General features: G+C 38.8%; 1 pseudogene; it reads left to right on the top strand.

Annotated features, from left to right (window-relative positions):
- The first annotated feature begins 11,091 nt into the window (after positions 1 to 11,091).
- On the top strand, positions 11,092 to 12,076 carry LOC128237050 (uncharacterized; annotated as a pseudogene).
- Positions 12,077 to 20,477: the final 8,401 nt, after the last annotated feature.

A 20,477-nucleotide genomic window follows, 5' to 3' on the forward strand; every position in this document is an offset into this window, starting at 1 on the left:
TATCATTTTAAGCACATCATATGAGGCTACTGGAATTTGTTTTGGTAACATTATTGGGACCAAAGATCGCGTGTCCTTTTTTCCCAACCATATTTATAGACGGGTCCAGGTTTGGTTGGACTGATTTAACTGCACAATATCAAACACACGTTTAAAAATGTGCTCGCCTGACATTGTCATTAAATGCCTCTGTTGATGGGGGTAGAGAAGCAAGCTTTGGTGCACACGATGTCGCTTTCCTAACCTTCTGTAGAACCTGTGGCATGTCGTCGTCAACAACTGCCATGTTGTAACATTGCGAAATGAAACGAGTTGATCCTCGGTTGACTGTCGAGAAGTCAGATGTTTCATCTCAAACACACACGAGTGATACTTGCTTTGGTTTCAGTACCTTTAATAATATGCCTTCACCTATGCCGTAGCAGCAAGTAGTAGTGTCTAGTCCTGATAGTGCGTGTGCTGCAAGTAAATCTGGAACTAAACGTTTGTATTTGTTGAATGTGGCTGATGTATCTATCAATAATCTGTCTCTCATAGGTGATTCCACAATAACTTTATTTGTGATGTTTTGTTCCAGGAAATGGTGATTCAGAAGGAGAAGTACAAACATCGGTATCGTCTGAAATTACTAAAATGCCTCCATCGTTTTCCTTTGCTATACCAACAACTTGATGGGCATCAATGTTGTCAGCTTCTTTATGTGTGTTGCACATATCATGACGTGTAATTATTACAGTCGTTTAACTTCAATTGATGATTCTTTATCTCCAATAACAATAAGCACTTGCATGTCTAGGGAATGAAATGTTGTTACCGACATGATCTCTTTCTGAGGAGAAATTCGCATTGCAGTTAGGCCCAAAAAAATACCCGTGTTTCCGGTAACCCGACCGACCCTATTTTTTCCTCGCCGACCCTAATCTTTTTTTAGACATAAAAGTAAAAAAAATTTTTTTTAAATTCTATAGTAAAAAATAATATTTCTTTAAATATATTGTTATTATTTTCGTTGTTTGTCTTTCAATGTCCCCGGAGAATAAACATTCATTCCTGATTATGTATTACCTTGACGGAAACAAAATGGGCGAGGGCGGCGAACCCTGTCCGATATCTTCAAATTGGCAAACGCATGTTTACGGTCCAAACACGTGGTTGATCACCGGAGGTATATTTTGCTGTCTTTTTAATGAAAATATTTTGAATTTTAGTTCCCGGTGTTATTTATCCATATCCATGTTCAAAATAAAACTTACTTTTTTACGATTAGTCTATGCGAATTCTTGCAGGCTAACTGCCAGGTTCCAGTACGCATTTCATTAATCGTTATATTAATTTATCCGCATTTATCAATGGTTCTTTATTTCGCCTTATTAAAGTCCCATCAACTGAAATCCAAACAAAACACTGCGAGAGTTAACAACACATTTATTGGAATATGTCGGCTGCAGATCATACGGTACAATTTGTGACGTCAGAGCACGAGCGGTGATAAGAGGCGCGTGGCTATGGTTTGTATCTAATTCGGTCAGTCAGATACCATATGATCCCATTTGATTGTCAGGATTTCGCCTAGGCTGGTACGAAAATACCATACGATCGAAATAATAATAATCAATAATCGTCGTCTGTGAATCTTAAAAAAACACCAGATTTCATGGGCAAAATTGGCGGGAAAATACGGTAGTCGAAGGTAAGGAAATGATTTCAGACATTAAACAAAGCTGTTTTATCAGACTTTATGTAAATTAGGAAACGCTTAGATATAACATAATTGACCTGTTGCAACAGAAAATTGCATGATATGGAAAGTGTAAAAAATAAATAAAAAAATTCCGACCTACCGACCCTATTTTTTTCGCCATGTTACCGGAAACACAGGTTGTTTTTTTTTGGCCTTAATAACTGATGTACACGCTAAGCATGTGATCCTCTGTTTTCCCGTGTTTCAGCATCTTTGCTGTATTGCCTGTATCTGGCGAAGATAAGTAGCCGTCTATAATTATCGATGTTACTTGCTTTGTTGCAGAACGTGCTGACACCTGAATTTGCAAAGACTTTTTCAGCACAGATTTAAATTCGGCAAGTCACATTCAAAAGATCGCTGTTGGAACATGTGACAACTTATAGGTCAGCACCCTTTCACTGCAAAGTCACGTGAGCTCGCTTGAAGGCCGATCACTCTTGTGAAAATTAATTATGTCTTAAAGACCTTCGTATCACGAGCTCGTTTGCCCTTTCGTGTTTCAGCTTGTGTTCTGGGTCCGTAATCACTCACGTCCTGAGACTGTTAGTTAGAGACTCAGGCTCAGAAAAGCGAACATTTAATGTTGTTATAAAAATGCTATTACATGAGTATATATTGTCAAAAGTGCTGTATCTGTTACAAATAATCTGTTCTACAATCAGGCCCACATCTTTTGTCAAAATTAGTTATATCATAGATATTTTCAAACTTTTAAGAATCCATTTTTTTGAGCCTGAGTCTCAAAATCAGACTCAACACGTAAGTGACTTATCTTGACTTTGAAACTCCATGGCCAACCATTTTCAAATCCCTTCATTTGTCCGATTGCAATTTCAACAGCTTGATCAACATTTACAGTTTCTGGTGCTATTGGACCTGTAACTAAGTTGATGATTTCATCAGAGTAATTCGACGGGTACAATGGATTTATACAGTCATTGATCGCTCTCTGCAGTGATCTATGATCGTTGCAGTCACTCAATATTCTTGCCTTCATTTCCTCTGTGGGTTTATCATTATATGGCTTAACATACTCGCTATTTGCAAAGCTTAAGATATCTGACCTCAAGCTGCTACAAATGTATAGACCAAGAGACCATATCTTGGGTGTGTCGGATTTCAATGTTATACCAATTATGCCTTGTTTTCCATACCAGTATCTCATAAATGTTGTCTCAATGAACATATCACTCGAAATGCCGTCCCAAACTCCAAGAATGTGACGCATCACAAGCTCACCTTTCCGAAATATTTACCTACATGAACCGGGCATTGACTCCATAGATCGTAAAAAGGAGCGGTTGAATATCAATCGTAATGTACGTGTCCTGCTTCAAAGAAGTAGGGGATCATAGATTTAATAGCTACCAATTGGAGACCCTAGTCAGTTTCTTTTTCAGCTATGATGTGAAGCATCATGATCAGCACTGGTTTTATAACACAGTTATCCATAGCTTTCATGTTCTACTTCTAGATCTACAGCTCTGCAAGAATTTCCTTGAGGTCACCCATGCTGTCTATTATTCCACTTACAAATGTTTTACTCAGTAATTCTTCAGAAGTAAATTAGAATAAATAAAATGTCATTGTTTTTATACATGCTTATCTTGGAGGCCATATTGGACGCCATCTTGGTTAATATGTAATTATATAACGTCATGTGTGATACCTATATTGCATATATGCATTGCAATGTAAAAACGAGATGCATGTGTTTAACAATTGATGATATTTTAAAAAGAAACTAACTCAATTGTCAATTTTCTTTGTTTTGGCGGCCATTTTGGGCGCCATGATGGCCTTATTATGATATAAAATATTTTGGAATGGATCGGTTTGCAATAAAAATACATAATGGCATACATTTACACAGGAATTAATGGATTAATACAAATATACTAGTCAATTGTTGATTTTGGTAAAAGGCCATCTTGGACGCCATCTTGAATATCTCGATTTCCCTAAGGGTGGTGTGAGGCCATCAAATGGATTCCTTAACTAGGGGGCCTAAACTACTTAAAAAGCTATAAACATTTTCTAAACACTCCGATGCAAGGTTCATCCAAAATATCCCATTTGGCTGCCGGACTACATTGGTTTAAAGGTGTCACGTGATGAGATGCAGTAACATGATTGATTTCGCTTTTATGGTTTGTATGAACATTGAAGGCTTAAGAGTTTTTATGTATCGTTTGAATGCATTCGGTATCCAAGGGCTCATGCGTATGATATTTGTTCTGTGACGCCTAACACTATTGTTTGTGCTAATGCAGAAGCTGTGTAAGTGTTGAAGTATGTCGTTTTGTGATTTGAACGTGTTTTTAACCATTTTTTTGGCACTTGCAACATTCGATGACAGAAGTTCTACCATGCAAAAGAAACCAAAAAAATGCTATGAGGAAAATAAATTGGAACAAACAATTAAACTAGTAATTATCCTAGAAAAGGTGTGATGTTGCTACGTAAAGATTACTCACATCTTTATGTAGCAGAGATTGACATGTATCTCGAGAGGTGTTTAGCTTACGACCATAACGTATCATACGTTGAATTTGTTTTATGTTTAAACGTTTTGCTACTGTGCTTGTTTCTGCAGCTTTTTCATAAATATTGAAATGAATCACATGGGTCTCAGTGACCTTGCGGCTTGTGATGACTTAAAAATGGCTACTTATGGTAGATGGAGCTAAGCACATTGTATGAAGGTGAGCAATGATATCGGAAACAGTTGACTTGTTGCTGGAAGACTGGATCTCAGCACGCCTATTTTTTGAAACAAAACTGTTATGGCGTGTCCAAAACGAGTGTACATTTTGTGTGTGACAGGGGCAAGTGATTTTTTTTTTCTGGGGTACCAGAAGTGGCAAAGGAAAGAAATCGTGAGGAATTGGAATAATTTTGACAACATAATAGTGTCTCAGTTTGGTAAAGGGAAATAGCCCGAAGATGGCAAATTTTCACGTATGTTTGCCAAGACGTTTGACTCTGAGCAAGATTTTGGATCAGTGTCATGGAACAGAAAATTTAAGGAGCCTCATGAGGACATTTGTACGTGTAAATGTCTGCATACAGTTGAAAGGCACGAGCCCAAGCGAGAAATTTCGTTATTGGAATGGTTGAAGACTTCTAAATTTCGGTATATGTCTTTTCTTTGGTTGTAGTTTGTGTTTGATGTCTATTGACCTTATACATTCGTGTTAAGGTTACAAACTGTAGGGCGCACATGTGAAAACAAACAACAACAAAAAAGTTTGAAAAAACACCTAGATTAACTGGTGAACTGGTAAGTTGTTCTGGTTCACTGACTGAACCCGCATCAGAAAAGTCTGAAATGACCTGGGGCCCCCAATATCTGACTTCGCAGATGGTGTATTAGTACAATTGTTCATACTGGATGTAGATGAAATTTTCAGTACCGACAAGACGCCGATTTTTCCTAGGCCTGGTTGGCTGATCATTTTCCGGGGATGATAGCAGGGTGGGGATTTCCTTCAGAACCTCAGTGTCCTTGGCTACGGCACATGCAAGAAGGTTGGTCAAACGACTAGCACTGGCTCACCATGACCTGCAGCGCGTTTACTTTTACCACAACAATATGTTGACCTTATTAACACCCTGAAATGAAAGGCACATATAAACAAGCAAGCATAACAATATGGTATATATATATGATGCAGAACTCAAAGTAATTATGTTCACTCAGGCTAGGTTGTGTGTGTGTGTCAACACCGCCAACACCACTTCACATTCATATTCGAGTACCTTGGAATGCAGTGCTCCACAAGGATATGCATTGGTCCCTCACTTTATCTCACGTATGCTGGAACATTAATCGATGCTATCCCATTATCCATATCGGGTCTATGAATAAGTAGGTGACCACCATGCAAAGGAACGTTTTTGGCCAACTTTAGTTACCAATGAACTAAATGCGATCAAAGAACTTGAACAATATGCAAAAATTAACACATCAAAAACTGAATTTATATGTTTGGCAGTAGAGCACAGTTAAACTAATGTTGGACTAACGAGATAGACATAGCTGGGGACAAAGTGCAAATGCAGGAACACAATGCTAAACTATCTGAGAATTAAAGGTATTCGTATACTGCTTACTTTAGATGCAACAAAAATCTTTGTAGTGTCATTAATCATTTCGCACTTAAATTACTGCAATTCTATACTGCGTGGCATAGCAGAATGTATCTATACAAAATGCAACGTATTCAAAATGTGTACAAAACTAGTTTTAAACCGTAGCAACAAAAGTTCTAAACAACCTCTATATGAACTACACTTGCTACCTATCAAGGCCAGAATTAACTTCACATTACTGTGTTTCGTGTACCAATGTTCTGTTAATGATAGACCCGCCTACCTCACGGGACTATATTGTCTAAACACACCCAAACGAGATCAGGGTGAAGGTATTCAGATTCAACAGAGTTGCAGTTTGAGATCCCTTAAGAAAAAGACAAAAAAAAACACAGGTGTTAGTACAGTTGGCCCTAGGCTCTGGAACAAACTAAAACGCACTTTTTTAGAGACTGTTATGCGTTGTTTGGATATAGTGGTCAATAACAGTAAAAAATTAATAATATCGCTATATAAGAGACTTTTCGATAATATTATTAAATAATTGTTATACATAACTGAGATATGTGCTGTTTTTTGGTTTTATTGGAACATAGGTATTGTTTAAATGTGTCGTTAAAATGTGTCATTAATTTTCAGTTTTTATGTATTTTTGTTTAAGGCATTCAGTGTACCTTTTTGTTGTGTTTTCAGCTATTTGTATGGTTCATGGTTCATACTGATATGCAATGCCATTGAATGTGATTTAGTACAAAAATAGGCGTATAATGAAATAAACAGTTTCAGTTTCTAGGCTCAACAAGCCATAGCATATATTTATTATTACATGTGGGCATACAGATGTTTTAACATGCATGATTTTGCTGCATTAAGGATGCATGATCGGTCAAATGTGCAGTGCTAACGAAAATAGCCGATCATATCGTAATTGGTGGCTTAGACAGAGAATGTAACACCAGTGATAATACCGCATACACGTATCCAAATACAATTACCAAACATATAATAATTGGTGGCTAACGACACTGTTATGATAGTTGGTAGATTGTGTGTAGATTTATATGTAATACATAATTTACACTTATGATATCCGACCATTTGGAACTCATCTCTTGAAATGGAATCGTAAAAGTTTCCCATTTCTTCTCATTGTCTAGTTTTATTCTTACCCTTTTACCTTCATTCGATAATGGCAATGTACGTGCAGAATATCTCTTTTTGTAGAAATGTTCGTAAGTTTTTTTATGAAATTATAAATTAATTGTTATGTTTTTTGTATTGTGTATTTTGTTTATCTCAGTTTAAATTGATTGTCACTGAATTATTTTATGTGCTAACAACAGACTGCATTGCATGAAAAGTAAAGGCATCATAAAATGCCAATAATATAATAATTGGTGGCTTAAAAGATTGTACTGCTAGTGTTGGCTAACAACAGACTGCATTGCATGAAGTAAAATCATTATAAAAAGGCAAACCATATAATAATTTCTGGCTTAAACGACTCGAATGCACGTGATAAAGCTCATGTCAAGTTTGGTTTTCGGTTCGAGTCGATATGTGAGTACATTTGTAACACCTTTATCAACTTTTGCCGAATAGGCTCATGACGTTTTTAAACCCCTTTTGATTACCACTACAGCTCGCTCTCCCAGACCATTGCTCGCTCGCAACTGGAATGGGCTTTGTGCCACTCTCTTTCACGAACTCGTCAAATTCTGAACTATTGACTGCACTGCATTGTCTGTGACCAGTTGCTGGCATATTTCATATTAAGCAAATGTCATTTGCAATAGTTGCCAATGCTGAAGTCGCTTTGTTCGTATCGAATGCTTCGATCCACTTTGAATTTAGATCGATTATGACCAAAAACATTTTCCCAGTGAATGGACCTGAAGAGTCGATATATGTCTCGATAAATGTCGTTGCGGCCATTCACACGGATGCAATATCGCTTCTGCGGGTATGTCACTGTTTGTCTGAAATAATTGACAGTGTTTCCCATGATTTTCACTTTCAGTGTCCATTAAATGTAACCAACCATACAATATGGCTAAGGAGTTCATCCTGGTTGCGCTTAGATGTCCTTCATACAACGTGTCCAACGTTGTTTCACGTCCACGTGGAGGTATAATTACACGATTTACCGGAATAGTCCATCCATCATGTATGGTGAAATCATTTTATATTTGCGCTCTCACATCCGAAGTTCATTTATGGGACAGAAAATACTAACACCCAATTGGATTGAAAAGGGCTGATACATATTGCATCAGCCGGAATTTATTTTGAAAAGGACTGGTGCATTTGCAACCCAGTTCGCATAACTTGTATGATTACATAATAATGTAAGTAATGTGTAAAAGTCCCATAAAGTTGGGCGTAAAAGAAAGTCCCAAACCAAGTCCAACCAAAGGAAGGGAGAACGCAAAGTTATTTGACTAGAGTAAGTTGACCTAAGGTCTAAAACGAAATGCCAAACAATTAACATATATATAGAATTACAACAATGTTCATGTAATATTGAAGTGTCATATAAAATATGACCCCATAACAAGTTGACACAATGATAAATAACAAGCAAAGGTGAAGGAAATATGTGTAACATTAATGTAAATATGTAAAAGATACAAACAATGAACACTTCAAGGTAGGTGTACAAAAGATGTTAAAATGTTTAGCAATGCTGTATATAATAACAATAGCAAATAAATGGAATAAAAAAGAATTCCACTGCTGACTAGAAAAACTATTTCAATTGCATAGGAAATACTGATGCACTTCAAACATCAACACAGTATTATAGTATAGGCAAGTGATACGAATATGTTTTAGAGATACACAACCAACATCTTTATAAACTAAAAGGTATAATGGAGGGCAAATCCTGTTCATTCTGATGCACGATCAACATCAGTAGTATAAGGATGAAATGTTTTGAAATTCTAAAAGCCTTAGATTTTCATCTTCTTAAAAACAGCTTGTTCAGATTTTCCTGATATAACTGCTTGCGTGAAAGCTCCAATCCGAATACTGGGAAATTTGTAGTTATTAGGTGACAGGTTGACAAAGTGTAAAAGTTTCACGGAAAGTGTTTTGAATTTCTCCAGTGTTAAGGAGGAATTGTTTGCCAATATGAAAACAAGGACCCTGACTATTCCCTCTCAAACTGAGGTAGCTTTTTAAGGAAGTGACAGGGCTAAAAGATTTAGAAGAGGGGATGATTATTGTGCATATTTTCTTAGTTTTTTTGTCGATGCAGTCATATGTGAACAGATTTCTGCTTAAATTCCACGTTTTATTTGAACGACTTGCTGGTCTTTGTTGCGTTTTGAAGGGAGAACTTCGCCCATTCGAAAGAATCCATGAAAGGATATCAAAAAAATCTCTTGTCATAACTTTCTTAAAAAGGGATTTGTTGCAAATACGAATGCATTGGCTTTGCAAAGTGTCTTAATGTCCTCATGCAGAAGAGGTTTTCGGCAGTCAGGTTCTGAGTTGGATGAGAACCATGCGGCGAATGATGAAGAAATTGCACGGATCAGGATTAGTTGTAGATGTTGATACGTTATTGCCTAAAGGTGACTGCTTATGGTAGATAGAGAGTATTTTAGTAAATGTAGGTTGGCCACAAATGAGGCAACGGTGTCAGGTGTTGCTGGTAAGTAACTTCTTGATTTTGGCGTATTTGAAACAAAAATAGTAAACATTGACCAAAATCTTTTATATGAGAGCCTTGTTGACAGTGCAAGAGATGCAGTTATAAGATGGGTTTTCACTGGAGCAATGTTCGTGGGCTCATCTGAGTGGTAATGGTAGAGGTGTTTTGTTCAGATATGGTGCTAAGGCCAGTGCTTCTTGGACCTGTAACCGAGAAGGGTCACAACTTATATTTTTCTTGGTGCTAAGGTGTTTGACCTGGAAACAGAAAGTGTTTTCCAATGCGGAGAGAACGATATTCCTAATGAGCTTATCATGATTTTGTCCTTTGATGACTGTTTGTTTAGGCAGTACACAACTGGTATATTGTCACAGATGAAACAAATGTTATTGTTCTGCCAAAGATGTCCAAACATAGTAACCCCAAGTGTAATGGGGTACAGTTCAAGAATGTTGATATGATGTTGTTTGACTTTTTAGGAAAATGCACCGAAGGACCAAGATGACCCATGGGTAAATGCGAAACCTTTTTTACTCTGCCGCATCGGTGAACAACTTGAGATTTATCGAAGTGGAAAATATATCCACTGTTAAAAATGTACAGCCAATGTAATCATTGAGAAACGTGTGCCATAACGCTGTCAGCCCTAGTTTAGCTCGTAAGTCGGATGATTGGGTTTTGAATACCCCATGGTTAAGTCATAGAGGCGGCGCAAGAAACACCTTCCCGGTTTGATAACCTTACAGGCAAAGTTGAGGTGACTCCAAGAGGGATTGCAATTGTTTAAGGGTATTGTTTTGGTAAATTGAATGGTTTTGAGCAGCGTGAAGCACCATGGGGTCCTTCATAGTTGTTACAATGGTGGGCGACAGTGCACTTTGGCTTTCTGCAGTGCCCAGACTGTTGGTATTCCCAACAGTAACCTTTTCGGTATATAATTTAGTTGGACAGGAAATAGGCACACAACCAATGCCCGAAAATCCATCTATAAACTAATGTCACATTAATTAATAAGTAGGATAGGAAATAGGCACACAACCAATGCCCGAAAATCCGTCCCAACAAATTAAATATTCTATTGCTGCATGTATCTGCCGTAAGATAACCTGTTAACGTTCGCGTATAGTTTCGTGTTAACCACTTATTTTTCGCGATATTTATCTAGCTATCAAGTTAATATTCGCGAAACCTTTTCGGTAAGATAAAGATCATAAGTCTATATACTGGCTTAAAAATGCCCAGAACTGCTTATTGTTTTAGCTGTGCTACATTAACAGGTTAACTAGTAATGTTTTGCGAATTTCGCTTAATAAGTAACATAATGGCGATTAGGTCGTGTACCGTAATCGCGTTTATTTTCGCATGGGAACATCCGCCATTTTCATAATCGGGGACGAACCGGTTGGTTCGAACCATTGGGTTGCGAATGCAGTTACGAGTTTTCTCCCTTTCACTTCCGGTTTCAAAATTTTCTAGATTTAGTTTCGTTCTCTAGCAAAAAAGGTTTTTTAATCGAATTTAATCTTCAACAATCTTCAACAATCTTCTACATTTAATATAGTTTTCAAATTAGTTTTGCAAGATTTTCAAAATGCCAGGCAGGGGTAAAGGACGGACACGGGTTAAATCTAACCCTGAGCCCGCTCCAAAGAAAACAAGGACAAGGGAAGGCGCGGTGGCGGAGGTGGTGCGTTCGGTACCGGACGCGGACGAAGGGGAAACGGAGGCCGAAGGTGATAGTATTGGTCGTTTTATTGATTTTGAGAAAGCTTTTAGGGCTGATACATTTGAGCCATTTGGTGCTCTGCCAGAACTGTCAAGGTGTGGTGGGGATGGACTTTCTGCACATATACCTGTTCAGATTTGTAATAAGATCTGGAATAATGAATACGTTAATCTTGCTGTTTTGTTAAAGGGCTCAATTGAGCTCACAGCTATGTACAATGAGGGTGGTGTCATTCGGTTGAATGAGCAGGGGGTCCTGGAGACCAAAGCGCGGTCATGCACAGACAAAGTGACCAGCATAGAAAAGTGGACAGACGCCTTTGTAGTTTTCATGGACATCTTCCTGTGCAAGGCCCCCAATAAAGCACGGGAACTGTTGGGGTACATGAACACTATAAGGGAATGTGCTGCACGCCTTTGCATGGCGTACCTATGATGATCAGTTCCGTCTGCGGCAAGCTATGTCTCCACAGCCATGGAATAAGATAAACCCTGATTTGTGGTTGAGGATCATGTCAATGCCTCAGCCCCTGCAAACATATAGACCACAATCTAATCCTACTTTGGGCAATGCTAAAATGCCTTCTTGCCTCGATTTCAACAGGGGGTACTGTCAGTGGAACCCCTGTAGATTTGCCCACAAATGTTCAATATGCATGTCGCCACGTCATGGCAAGTCAGGTTGTTCCCTCGCCAACAGTACCACTGGTGCCAGGCCAGATAATTTTGACCAGATGGGAAACATGAACAGTAATAATTTTCGTTGCCAATACAGGATTAGGGGCCAGCAATGCAGGAGAACCTTTGGACGAGTGTATGGCCAGCGAGGGTCTTACAACCGTCAGCAGTAATCATTCGTATATTCCAGGTATTTTGTTCTTAGCGCCCTCCCCAATTCACATACAACAATTACAAATCGAACTGCATCCAAGCGATCAGGCTAAAGTCATACTTGATGGTTTTACATTTGGTTTTCCTTTGTATTACAGCGGTCCTAGGCAATCCTCATTTGCAACTAACCTTAAGTCTGCAAACTTAAATCGAGGCATAATTTTAGAAAAAAATGCGAAAGAAGTTGCTGCAGGTCGTTTAGCAGGCCCATTTGTTTCAAGTCCAATTTCGAATCTTCGCTTGTCACCTATTGGACTGGTTCCCAAGAAGACCCAGGAGACTTCAGGATGATACATCATCTGTCTTATCCAGTTGGTAATTCTGTTAACGATTTTATTGACCCAGCCCTTTGCTCGGTCCACTACACAAATTTTGACAAGGCCGTTGAAATGATACAGGGTCTGGGACAAGGGGCAATGCTTTTCAAAATGAATATTAAGAGTGCATTTAGACTTTTGCCGGTTCATCCAAATGACTTTGATTTGCTTGGGTTCCATTTTGGGGGTTCATTTTATTTTGATTTCTTGCAGAACCTTGCAGTTTGCCATTTCTTTTAGAATTTTGTGTGCATAGAAAAGCATCGAGTGAGAATTTATTACATTACCTTGTTGATTTTCTGGGTGGGGGCAGATGTGATACTACCGAATGTCAGCATCTGATGTCTGTATTTGTTAAGTGTATGGCAAATTTGGGGGTACCATTGGCAGACGAGAAAACAGAGGGTCCAGTAACTGTTCTTTGTTTTCTGGGTTTAGAGCTTGATTCAGACGAACTTGTTGTACGCATGCCTCTGGAGAAAATTAAGGACATTGTTAAAAAATTAGAGTCTGTTGTAGCAAAATCGAGGGTAAAGTTGCGGGAAATGCAGTCGCTCATTGGTGCTTTGAATTTCGCCTGTAGAGCAATTCTTCCTGGTCGTCCTTTTTGCCGTAAGCTCATCAATTCCATATGTGGATTACAAAGCCGCATCATCATCTCCGGGTTACAAGGGCAATCAAGGCCGATCTGGAAATGTTGTTGATTTTCTTCAGCAAGTATAACGGAATTTCTATGTTTCATGATCTTTTTTGGTGCTGTTATGCAGACGTTGAACTTTTCACGGACAGTGCAGGTGGCAAAAGCTTGGGCTTTGGTGTGTATTTTGAGGGCAACTGGTGCTGTGATGCGTGGCCTGATAGCTGGCACGAGAAGGAGTTAACAAAAGACATTACGCTTTTAGAAACATTCCCAATGCTGGTGGCAATAAGGTTATGGGGCGCCCAGCTGCAAAGCAAGAAAATTCAATTCAATTGTGATAATCAATATGTAGTGGCGGTCATAAACATTATGACCTCCAAAAATGATCATGTAATGGTGGTTTTAAGAAGTATTACACTTGAGTGTTTGGCACATAATATCGTGATCAGAGCTGTGCAACTCCCTGGTACAAAAAACTTATAATGTGACTCTTTATCTCGTTTACAGATCAGGCGGTTCAAAGAGTTGGCTCCAAGGGCCAATCCAGAACCAGAGCCGGTCCCAGCTCAAAAATGGAGCATATTCACCACACAGCAACACAATTAATAGCTGCTAGTATTTCATGCAACACGAAAGGCGTCTATCGACGATCAGTTGCTGCATTGACAAAGTTTCGGCTGGAATGTGAATTGCCTTCTCTCTGGCCAACACCTATTAATCATATAGTTCTTTTCATTGCCAGATGTTTTGAGCAACATTATGCCTCTTCGACAATTTCTGTATATCTTGCCGGTCTTAGCTTTTATCATAAGTTACATGGTTGGGCAGACCAATGTAGCGCATTTGTAGTTAGGAAGATGTTAGAGGGTTGTCGTCGGTCATGCAAAAGGCCCGACACCAGGGCCCCAATCACGCAGTCCATATTGTCAAAGATACACACCGCTTTGGGCAGTGTTTGTTATTCGCATTTTGAGACAACCTTATTTAGGGCAGCGTATGTCTTGGCTTATTTTGGTTTATTTAGAGTAAGCGAGCTGGCGTTATCGGGTACGTCACCAGATCCACTTCGCAGGAGCGATCTCGTATTCGAAGGCGACAACAGAGCCTTATTGGTTACGGTCTGGACATGCAAAACTAGCAGGACACCTATGACCATGAGGATCCCGAAGGAGGGGGATTTCGGTACGCCCAGGTGGTGATGGTTTCTTGTTCCTCCATCAGAACGGGCGGCCACTAACTAGGGCTGAATTCTCAGGGGTCCTCACCAAAACCATCACGAAAGTGCATTTATCGTATGCTTATTACAAATCGCATAGTTTCCGCATTGGTCGAGCCACACAGTTAGCGTTGGATGGTGTTTCCGATAGTGAGATACAACGGATGGGGAGGTTGACTTCCGACTCTTATAAAACATATATCCGTACAGCGAACTTACCTAATTAAATGATGTTCTTACAGATATTTGGATAATTGGCGACTCACTGGTGGCTAGCGCGGGTCAGGCCAAAGTGGGTCAGGTGGAGGCTGTCTGAAGGTCGATGGCTTTAATATAAAGTGGCTGGGGTCCCCTGGGATGCGATGGAAAGATTTGTTGCCGAAATTTCAACTTAAGACCATGTCAAGGAAGGCACCGCGCATTATTGTGATCAATTTGGGCGGCAATGATCTGTCATCTATGGAGCTAGGTGAATTCAAAGCGCATGTCTTTTCAGATTTAAAGCATATACGTAGCGTTTTCCCTACTGCATTATTAGCTTCGTTTGATATCCTCCTAAGGTTGCATTGGAGGGGGGTGGATGATGCATCTGCGAAACCAATGGATTTAAAGAGAAAACGTGCAAATCGTTTGGGTCGACAGGCTGTTTGTAGCAGAAATAGTGGTCGGATAGTTGTCTCAAATATTGATCGCAGAACGCCTGGTTTCTACTCTTCTGACGGTGTCCACCTGCCCCAAGTTGGTTATCGGATGTACCTTGTCACATTGCAGGCAGCTTTAATCAAGTTCCTCAATGATCCTTCTGCAGTCAAATATGTTGAAATTTAGATAAGAATTTTGGGGGACAAATTTGTTTAGAAGTGCTCACACAATTTTGCTGTGGCGGAAAATTCTAGGCGGCATGCTTCTGACTTGTGTTGCTATTCATATGATGGTCTAATCTATGGATAAACCTAGCAAGAACAATCATTCTAGTAATTTATTTAAGGATTTATCTCCCTTGACCATGGAGTTGAACCTGGGTTGGGAGGATGGATCGTGCAGGTTATTGGCGGAATATATCCATCAAATGCTGTTGGTTACAATTGCAAAAATTGGAATGTAATTAGGGGCCAGGGTTAATCCCGAATAGTGTAACACTAGGTTTCCCCCGTGTATCCCCTAATTTTTGGCTATTAGGAATTTGCGGAATTTGAAGCTTGCGGAAATTGGGAAGGATATGGATTAAGGATATAATTACGTAAAACATTATCGTAACCACAGCATGGTAAATGCGCGACATTTAAATTAATTTTTCATGATTTGCATCATTTATTTAAAATCAACTGATAATTGTCCTGCTGCATTGCTCGACAATAATGGTAACCCAGAGACGATAGAGTTAAATAAATAGGACATTTGCCGGGTCACTTGATATAACCTCCTCCTTCGAAAATCAAACTAATACATTTTCATCTGTTTAAATAAACACTTTAATATTATCACATGATGTTTTCCAGCCAAATTTAATTGATACTTTCTGCTTGGCCTCTGGAACCACACCTAGACACATATAATGTCAGACCGAGAATGTCATGGTCATAGAGACTCAACAAAATGTATATTAACTTATCATGAAAACTACTCAAAAACAAAACTTGTACCAAGCGAAGTTGAAATGTTAGAAATTGAAATAAGTACGTAAAAAAGTGAAAATGAGCCCAAACATTGAAGACCTTAGTGAAATACTAACTGATTATGAGTCAAATAGATGTGGACTGAACAAAACATGTGATGATTAAAGTGCAAGGCTTTTTACACAGGTTTTCCAGTATTGATTCATTCAATGCCTGTTACTATTTCATAGGAAAGAAGTGTAATGTAGGAAATATTTAAAAAATCCAAGTGATCATGAAGAAGCCCACACATCTAGCACAAATAAGTCGGGATGAAAGCGTTCAATATCCCATCAGGAAGATGCCGTTTGACATATCCGAACGTTTTGGAAATTTCAAAGGGTCACTTCAGTAAAATATTTATAATTGGATACATTTTCTGTCACATGAACTTCTTTCATTATTCCCATCTGAAGCCAAAGGATTATTCGCAAAAATATCCCTTAAGAATTCAGAAACTAACCGACTACAAGAATCATAATCTATTGCATCGAAATTTTGAGGGTTCATCAACCATGTCAACACAGTGAACGACCTGGTCAAGCTACAAACACAACAACACTTGTAAGTTCATTGTCCTAATGGAACTTTAACCTACATAATAAGACACTGATGCTTTCATTTACCATGTACCAGTATAGTGTAACTGTTTACATTGTGTGTCATTAAAATTTCATTCATAAAACAATATGTGGTTACTGCCATCATCTAAATTTTCAACAACACCAGATTTGAACAAACATGTATTCCTTTCCAGTGCATTATATAACCAGTTTCAATAGTAATCTACGAAGTGTAAATACCAAGAACCCCATTTAAGTATTTGAGCTTTAATGGGCCATCAAAGATTATTTCACATTTCACTTTAAACAAGTTAGCAAATATATTTTCTAGAATTATTATTATGTAAACCATAATGAACAGTTCGTGGTTTTCATTTTGAACAAATTTGCATTAATGTATTTAGCATTAAAAATTGAGATACCGGGTACAGGTTCACCATACACTGAGTACTGGTTTGAAAGACACCGAGTTATGGTTCACCATACACTGTGTACTGGTTTGAAAGACACCGAGTTATCGTTCACTATACACTGTGTACTGGTTTGAAAGACACCGAGTTATGGTTCATTATACATTGTGTACTGGTTGTAAAGACACCGAATTATGGTTCATCATGCACTATGTACTGGTTGTAAAGACACCGAGTTCTGGGTCACCATCCACTATGTACTGGTTTGAAAGACACCGAATTATCGTTCACCATGCACAGTGAACTGGTTTGAAAGACACCGAGTTATGGTTCACCATACACTGAGTTCTGGTTTGAAAGAACCCGAGTTATGGTTCACCATACACTGTGTACTGGTTTGAAAGACACCGAGTTATGGTTCAACATGCACTATGTACTGGTTTGAAAAACACCGAGTTATGGTTCACCATACACTGTGTACTGGTTTGAAAGACACCGAATTATGGTTTACCCATGCACTGTGTACTTGTTTGAAATACACCGAGTTATGGTTCACCATGCACTGTGTACTGGTTTGAAAGAAACCGAGTTATGGTTCACCATACACTGTGTACTGGTTTGAAAGACACCGAGTTATGGTTCAACATGCACTATGTACTGGTTTGAAAGACACCGAGTTATGGTTCACCATACACTGTGTACTGGTTTGAAAGACACCGAATTATGGTTTACCCATGCACTGTGTACTTGTTTGAAATACACCGATTTATGGTTCACCATGCACTGTGTACTGGTTTAAAAGACACCGAGTTCTGGGTCACCATCCACTATGTACTGGTTTGAAAGACACCGAGTTATCGTTCACCATGCACAGTGAACTGGTTTGAAAGGCACCGAGTTATGGTTCACCGTACACTGAGTTCTTGTTTGAAAGACACCGAGTTATGGTTCATCATACACTGTGTACTGGTTTGAAAGACATCGAGTTATGGTTCACCATGCACTATGTACTGGTTTCAAAGACATCGAGTTATTGTTCACCATACACTGTGTACTGGTTTGAAAGACACCGAATTATGGTTTACCCATACACTGTGAACTGGTTTGAGTTATGGTTTACCATGCACTGTGTACTGGTTTTAAAGACACCGAGGTATGGTTCACCATGCACTGTGTACTGGTTTGAAAGACACCGAGTTCTTGGTCACCATACACTGTGTACTGGTTTGAAAGACACACCGAGATATCGTTCACCATACACTGTGTACTGGGTTGAAAGACACCGATTTATGTTTAATCATTCACTGTGTACTGGTTGTAAAGACACCGAGTTATGGTTCACCATGCACTATGTACTGGTTTGAAAGACACCGAGTTATCGTTCACCATGCACTGTATTCTGGTTTGAAAGACACCGAGTTATTGTTCACCATGCACTATGTACTGGTTTTAAAGACATCGAGTTATGGTTCACCATAAACTGTGTACTGGTTTTAAAGACACCGAGTTATGGTTCACCATGCACTATGTACTGGTTTGAAAGACAACGAGTTATGGTTCACCATGCACTATGTTCTGGTTTGAAAGACACCGAGTTCTTGGTCACCATACACTGAGTACTTGGTTATAAGACACCTAGTTGTTAGTCACCATACAATGAGTACTTGGTTATAAGACTCCGAGTTCTGGTTCACCATACACTAAGTACTGGTTTTAAAGACCCCGACGTCTGGTGCACCACATACTGAGTACTTGGTTTATAGACACCGAGTTATGGTGCACCACACACTGAGTACTTGGTTTAAAGACACCGAGTTCTGGTTCACCGTGCACGAAGATTGCTATTCTTAAAATGGTTATTACATAATTGGGACAAAATGCAACAATGAGCGCTTAGGTAATACTGTTATAAGAGACTAAGGTAGTTTCGAGAATTCAGCACTCTATTCGCTATTCTTTTAAATACATTTGTTCATGCAGCGTTACTTTAATCGTAAGAAGAAGACAAGACGTTTAATCTTAATATCATGAAAGGAAGTAGCCAAAATCGAATGAAAAAGGTCATTGGTTGGCAATAAAAGAGCATAATTTATTTAATTAATCAACAAAAATAATAACTTAGACAAGTAACGCTAGACAAAGTATGTGTACATGTATGATGTCTTTATTTATCTGACGCGTGACATAATACATTGTAAATGTGTTGTATCAGTTTTCGAGTCTTCTGACAGTGTACACATAACAGTATGCAACATATGATGCCCGGATTGCTGGTACCACCCCATGCTTCACTCTCTTTGAAAGCAGCTTCAGGCACAAACGCTGTTTCAAGAAGTGTTCCAAAGCCGGCAAAGTGTTTTTGGGCAATGCATCGATGTCAATTGAAACTCTTTTAACATGGGCATGTTTATATAACAGCCATGATAAAAATTCTGCCCAGGATAGTCCTTAAACAACAAACGTTGATTCATATAAGTGTTTCAATGCCGGCAAAGTCTTTTGGTGTAAGCATCAAATTCAAATGAAACTCTTTCAACTTGGATATGTTCATTTGAAAGCCATGTCAAAAAGGCTGCCCGAGAAAGTCCTAGAACAAGCACATGTATTTGGATTTGATAGTAGTAGGCTTTCCAAGATACCGTTATATCTACTTAAGTCCTTCACTAAGCAGACTAATTATTGTCGCAAGCTTCTGCAATGGACATGTCATTTCTGTTTTTTTTTGGAATTTAAATTTACGGCTTTCACTTGAATCTGAAGTCAAGTCATTGCCGAATCCATTTACACTCCTGTCAATGCCTTTATAGTCTTTGCACACTACGAGGTCAATTTTCTCCGCAACAACATCATTTCCTTTATTTCTCATGAATCGATTCGAAGCATTTATGGAATTGTCTTCGGGTTTATACCCAAATGGCAACATTACATACATCAGAATAAATCATATGCTTTAAAATTGTAACAGGTGAACGATTGCACTCAGCAGCCTTTCCAAATTTAAGCAAAGACTGTTTATCTTCCATAGTTTTTTCCAGCTCATCAGGAACGTGAATTTGTCTCGCACCGAACCATCCAGACAATATGAAATAGCAAATGCAACACACCACCCTAGAACAAAACGATCATCTGTCAAATTAATGTCAAATTAATGGAATCTTTCTCAAGTAAGGCTTGTAGTTCATGAGAAAAGAAAAATCTTTGCATGCAGTCTTCAAGCTCTTTCTGATGGTTGTGGAAGGCTGTGTGGTCCATGAAACGTGGAGCACGCGGATCATAGGAAGTGACCGTGAGTCTACCACCTGTCTGTTTGTCCGCCCGAGCTCTGTTGATTTTTAGTCTTACCAATGGTGCAGATGGAAGCTGTTGGTCACGAGGCACATTCCAGATGCTCAGCTTAGAATAGCGGACCATGGTATTTGGATGCTGATAATTCGGGGCAAATATTAAGAAAGGAGAATTGCCTTGTTCCGTATGTTGAAAAGGTGAAACTGTCCGTAGTATAGATGTGAACTGTAATTTTTGAGAAATCTGGACACTTATTAAATGTTGTGCTTATATTG

The sequence above is a fragment of the Mya arenaria genome, chromosome 6 (genome assembly GCF_026914265.1).
Source record: "Mya arenaria isolate MELC-2E11 chromosome 6, ASM2691426v1".
NCBI classification, from domain to species: Eukaryota; Metazoa; Mollusca; class Bivalvia; order Myida; family Myidae; genus Mya; species Mya arenaria.